We start from the raw sequence: 6,460 nt of genomic DNA, 5'->3' as shown, positions 1-6,460 counted from the left end.
TATTATAGTTTATATATAATATATATAATATATATTATATGATATAATATAATATATTATATATAATAACATATATATTAATAATATAATAATTAATAATATTAATTATTAAAATCATTAATACTTATTTTATATTAGTATATAATATAAAATATATAATACATATTTGTATATAGTGCAATTAGAGAGGAACCCCACGCTTCCCACCACAACCCGTGAATAACCACGATATTCTTCCCTAACGCGAGATGAGGCCATTTTCTAGAGCAGTGTCTTGAGAGAAACCCCACGTTTCCTCTTGAAATGCGAAAGGGTACTTGACAGCCTTGATGCAACTCAGGAAGGTCACCGAGATACCCATTCCCATTAGAGAGGAACCCCGATTTCATGCCACAACTCAAGAAGAGCCCCGTTTTCCCCCTCCTCTAATGAGATGAGGGTCGATTCCCCTGCTTCCTCAGGAAAGGAATCCCGATGTTGCCGGTGGCCCTCAGGAGGAGGCCGGTCTCCCCTTGAAACTCGAGCACATCCCCAGCAGTCATGCCTCAATTTGAAAAGACCCCAATTTCCCCATCCACTCCAGATAAGCCTGATTCCCCTGCATGGACTTGACTGGAACCCCGAGGATGGACTCAAAACACGAAGGGAGGGGTGATAGTCCTGTGGCACCTCGAGAAAAAGCCTCAGAACCCTGTGTCCACCCGACAGGAAGCCTGACACCTCTTTTAAACCTCGAGAGGGAAGCGGAGTTCCAAGCCTCCGCACGAGATGAGGCCTGACTCCCCTGTTGAAACTCCATAGGAACCCCGAGATCCATGTCAGAACTGGAGAGGCACCCTGAGGTTCCAGCCTCAACTCGAGATGAGGCCCTATGCCCCTGCATTGACTGGAGAGGAATCCTGAGAGGCCCTCGCAACTCGAATGGAGACTTGACTTTCCTGAGGCAACATGAGCGGGTCCCTGAAGTCCGCATCGCCTCTCAAGAGGAACTCCACGTGTCCTGCCGCAACTCGAGAAACCCAGGAGATTCTCCCCTCAACGCGAGATGAGGCCCCTTTCCGCTGCAGAGTCTTGAGAGAAATCCCACCTTCCCTCTTGAGCCTCGAAAGGGTACTTGACACCCTTTAGGCAACTCAAGAAGTTCCCCGACATACCCGTCTCCACTCAAGAGGAACCCCGAGTTTTCCGCCACAACTCAAGAAGAGCCCCGGTTTCCCCTCCTCATCTCGAGATGAGGGTCCATTCCTCTGCTTCGTCTGCAAAGGAATCCCAACATTTCCATTGCACATCAGGAGGAGGCCCGTCCCACCTTGAAATTCGAGAGGAACTCCAGTGGTTGTGCCACCATTCAAAAAGACTCCTATATCCCCATCTACAGCTAACAAACACATGAAAAGATGCTCAACATCACTCATTATCAGAGAAATGCAAATCAAAACCGCTATGAGGTACCATTTCACACCAATCAGAATGGCTGCGATCCAAAAGTCTACAAGTAATAAATGCTGGAGAGGGTGTGGAGAAAAGGGAACCCTCTTACACTGTTGGTGGGAATGCAAACTAGTACAGCCACTATGGAGAACAGTGTGGAGATTCCTTAAAAAACTGGAAATAGAACTGCCTTATGATCCAGCAATCCCACTGCTGGGCATACACACTGAGGAAACCAGAAGGGAAAGAGACACGAGTACCCCAATGTTCATCGCAGCACTGTTTATAATAGCCAGGACATGAAGCAACCTAGATGTCCATCAGCAGATGAATGGATAAGAAAGCTGTGGTACATATACACAATGGAGTATTATTCAGTCATTAAAAAGAATACATTTGAATCAGTTCTAATGAGATGGATGAAACTGGAGCCTATTATACAGAGTGAAGTAAGCCAGAAAGAAAAACACCAATACAGTATACTAACGCATATATATGGAATTTAGAAAGACAGTAACAATAACCCTGTGTACGAGACAGCAAAAGAGACACTGATGTATAGAACAGTCTTATGGAATCTGTGGGAGAGGGAGAGGGTGGGAAGATTTGGGAGAATGGCATTGAAACATGTAAAATACCATGTATGAAATGAGTTGCCAGTCCAGGTTCGATGCACGATACTGGATGCTTGGGGCTGGTGCACTGGGACGACCCAGAGGGATGGAATGGGGAGGGAGGAGGGAGGAGGGTTCAGGATGGGGAACACATGTATACCTGTGGCGGATTCATTCTGATATTTGGCAAAACTAATACAGTTATGTAAAGTTAAAAAAAAAAAAAAAGACTCCTATATCCCCATCTACTCGAGATAAGGCCTCATTCCCCTGCAAAGACTCGAATGTTACCCCAAGGATCAACTTATGACATGAAGGGAGGCCTCAGAGCCCGTGGCACCTCTAGAAATAGCCCCTGATCCCTACCTCAACTCGACAGGAGGCCTGACACCCCTATGCCACCTCGAGAGTGAAGCGGAGTTCCATGCCCCAACACCAGAGGACATCTGACTCCCCAGTGGAATCTCCATAGGGACCCTGAGATCCCTGTCAGAGCTGGAGAGGAACCCTGAGTTTCCCGCCTCAACTCGACATGAGGCCCTAGTCGCCTGCACCAACTCCAGAGGAATCCCGAGAGGCCCCTCACAACTCGAAAGGATTCCTGACTTCCCAGAGACAACATGAGAGGCTCCCTCAGGTCCCTGTGGCAACTCGAGGGAACCCACACTTCCTGCCGCAACTCGAGAAACACCTTGAGATTCCCCCTTCCATGCAAATTGAGGCCTGATTCCCCTGCCGTGACTCCAGAGCACTCCCGTGCACACCCTTGCAACTCGAATGGAGACTTGACTTCCCTGAGGCAACACGAGAGGCTCCTGAGCTCCTGGTGGTACATGCAGAGGAACCCCAAGCCTCCTGCCGCAACTCGAGACAAACCATGAGATTCCCCTGTCAACGCGAGATGAGGCTCTTTTCTCCTGCAGCACCTCGAGAACAATCCCAGGTTCCCTCTCAAAACTAGAGAGAAAGCTTGACTCCCTTAGGCAACTCAAGGGGGTTGAGAGATTCCCGTCACAACTCGAGATGAAAGCCGAATTTCCCGCCACAACTCGACTAGAACCCCGTGTGTCCCACCTCATCGGGAGATGAGGGCCCATTCCCTGCTTCAACTCAAGAGAAATCCCAACTTCCCCTCGCACCACAGGAGGAGCGGGTGGGAGGGTGCTGGGGGTGGTGGTGGGAGGATTGTGGGAGGGTAGTGGGAGGGTGCTGGGAGGGTGCCTGAAGGGAGGTGGGCGGGTGGTGGGCGGGTAGTGGGAGGGTGCTGGGCGAGTGGTGGGAGGACTGTGGGAGGATTGTGGGCAGGTGGTGGGAGGATTGTGGGAGGGTGTTGGGCGGGTGGTGGGTGGGTGCTGGGAGGGTGCTGGGCAGGTGCTGGGCGGTGGTGGGCGGGTGCTGGGAGGGTGCTGGGCGGGTGGTGGGAGGGTGGTTGTCGGGTTTTGGGAGGGTGGTAGGAAGGTGCTGGGAGGGTGGTCACTATGTCTCAAAATCTCTGCGTGAAGTTGGTGTCTTGTCGCTATCTCAATGTTCTGTGATTCTATATCTATATGTTCTGTGATTCACTTGTGTTTAGCTCTTCAGATCCCATCCTACAGATCAAATATGATCAACCATTTCTTCTGTGATCTTCCCCCTCTCTTGTCTCTTTTTGCTCTGATGACACTGTGAATCAATTGGTGCTATACCACCTTCAGTGAGATTATCACAAGCGTGATCATCCTTATCTCTTACCTGTTTATTCTCATCACCATCCTGAGGATGCACTCAGCACAGGGAAGGTGCAAAGCCTTTTCCACCTGTGCCTCCCATCTGGCTGCCATTGCTGTCTTACAGGGAACAATCCTTTCCATTTATTGCCGGCCCCACTCTGGCAACATATTGGCATTGACAGAATGGCCACAGTGTTCTACACTGTAGTGATCCCCATGCTGAACCCCCTGATCTATAGTCTGAGGAACAAGGATGTGAAAGAAGCTCTCAGAAAAGTGGTGAGCTCCAAAATATTTTCCTAGTGGGACTCTAAGTCCCAAATCAGAGGCTGGCAGAAGGGTGAAATGGTGGACTCAGTGTTGGAAATGGAAGAACAGTCAAGAAGAGGGTACCTTGGAGTGAGTCTTTTTGACTCACTTATCCCTGACTCAATGGACATGAGTCTGAGCAAACTGCAGGAGACAGGGAAGGACAAGGAAGCCTGATGAGCTGCAACCCATGGGGTCACAAGTATCAAACATGACTTAGTGACTGAACAACAATCTTTGTACCTTGTCAACTTATAGGAATAGAATTGAACATATTTCAAAATTTGCAGCCTACTTCTTTGCTTTGATCCACCTAAAATGTTTTAAGTGGGTTTGGGTAATAGGCTGTTAAGACACACATATTTAGTTTGCTGTAAAACTTTTATTATCAGACCCACCTCAGATCGTCAGGCATTAAATCCTGGAATTTGAGGACCCTTGCTTTACCAGATACACGCATTGCAAATATTTCCTCCCACTCTGCTGCCTCTTCTTTCTGTTGAGCATTCCCTTTGCTGTGCAGAGGTTTTGACAAACACGTGGTGGCAATGGTGTGAGGTGTTAACAATGTGGCACATCTCAGCTCACCTGGAGCTTTCCTGCTTTAGAGCTGTGAGTCATACACACCAGATAATTAATTTCCTTTAGTTATCTTTCCTTACGAACAAGACTTCTTCCTTAGACTAACATTTCTGGTAAGATCATCTCTACTTCTCAAACCTAGAACCAACTGGTTCTAGATGTTTCAGCATTAAAGGCAAGAGGTCCCACATAACAGTGAGAACTCTTGATGGCTCTGTGTGTTCAGATATCCAAGGATTTAAGGATCAATCAGAAGGAAATCTTGCCAAGTCAATTCTCATTGTTATAAATTATTTATTGATTATAATTTTCAGAGTTTCTCAAGCTTGGTACTATTAATATTTCATGTTGGATTTTTATTTTTATAGGAAGCTACCCTGTGCATGCTACCATGTATAACAGCATCTCTGACCTCTGTCCAATCACTCTGGTACATTCATTATGACAATCAAAAATGCCTCCAGATATTGTCAAATGTCCATGTGGGGGGCGGAGAGGGGGTTCATAATCATCTGTAGTTGAGAAATATTGCCTTATTTCCTTGTAGATTTTCAGGTTCTTCTGTCCGAATTATGTCCAAATTAAACATCTCATTTCTTATCTCCCAAATGATGCTATTGTATAGTTTAAACAATCTGTATTATTTTTGAATCTGGAATACACTGGTATCTAAAATCTTTATCCTTGTAATTTCTTCCCATTTTTTTTTCTTTTTGCTCTTGTGAGTAAGCATTTGCTTTTCCCGTGCTCTAAAATCTGATTTGGAGCTGAACCTTTTGATTCTTTGTCTCCAGAGGTTCATTTTATCCTCCTCAATTCAGTTTTGTTTAAATACCTACCTCTGTTCCCTTGCACAATTCTTCCAAAAACTTACAGAATTCGAGAGGCATGTACCTGAAAACTCTCAGAGACCCTCTGCTTCCCCACTCCCAGGAAACACTTGTTCAGGACACTACTACAAAGGAGCTCAGCTAAGCCAGGCCCTCTCGACAAAGCTTGCTAGAAAATGTGCACTTCTTGTTCCTGATACTTAATGTTGGCAATGACCCTAAATTTCCCCCAAAAGACTTTTTCTCATGAAAGAATGAGTGAACCTAAGGTATCTTTTAGATACATTACATGGTAAAGAATATCCATTTTTTCTCAGACCTACAGACAGACCTGCTGGTGGAAAAGGCACCCTACCTTCCAGCCTCTGGAGGTCTCAGCAGTTTGGGAAAGAGGTTGAGACATGTCTCTCCACTCCCTGTGGCACAAGAGCCCTGGAGAAAATCACTTGCCTTATTCTTCAGAGGCCTCAAGGCAAGCAATTATAATTAATTATTTCTTCCTCATGTAATTCTATTTTCTTGGAAAAGCTGAAGAAACATTAACAGCAGCTTTAGAAACATTTATGTATGAAAGTTAAAAGCTTAAATGGCTTCTCCTCATGCTCCATAATCATTCCCATAGACTCCAAAAATGTTGGATAATAAAAAGTCACAGCAAAATTTATCTTTGTTATTTAATAAATATTTTTCTTTTTAAAGTATACTTCTTAATTTTATTTTTTAAAGATTTATTGAGGTATAATTGACAAAAACAAATTGTACAGATCTAAGAAGTTTAGTTGATGTTTATATATGTGTGTATATGCATATATATATATAGTGAAATGATCACAATCAAGATAATTAGCATATAAATTACTTCATGTCTTATAATTAGCATATAAATTACTTCATGTCTTATAATTTCATGTCTTATAACTTCATGTTGAAAATAGTTAAATTCTACTCTCTTACCACATTTCAAGTATAAAATGTTGTACTCTTA

The 6,460-nt window shown here is 44.8% G+C and overlaps 1 pseudogene; it reads left to right on the top strand.

The window, feature by feature from the left end:
- Nucleotides 1–626: 626 nt before the first annotated feature.
- LOC129636326 (olfactory receptor 5L1-like) lies at nt 627–4,057 on the top strand (annotated as a pseudogene).
- Nucleotides 4,058–6,460: the final 2,403 nt, after the last annotated feature.

Source organism: Bubalus kerabau, chromosome 21 (genome assembly GCF_029407905.1).
Source record: "Bubalus kerabau isolate K-KA32 ecotype Philippines breed swamp buffalo chromosome 21, PCC_UOA_SB_1v2, whole genome shotgun sequence".
Lineage (NCBI taxonomy): Eukaryota > Metazoa > Chordata > Mammalia > Artiodactyla > Bovidae > Bubalus > Bubalus kerabau.
This window is presented reverse-complemented; position numbering and strand designations above follow the sequence as displayed.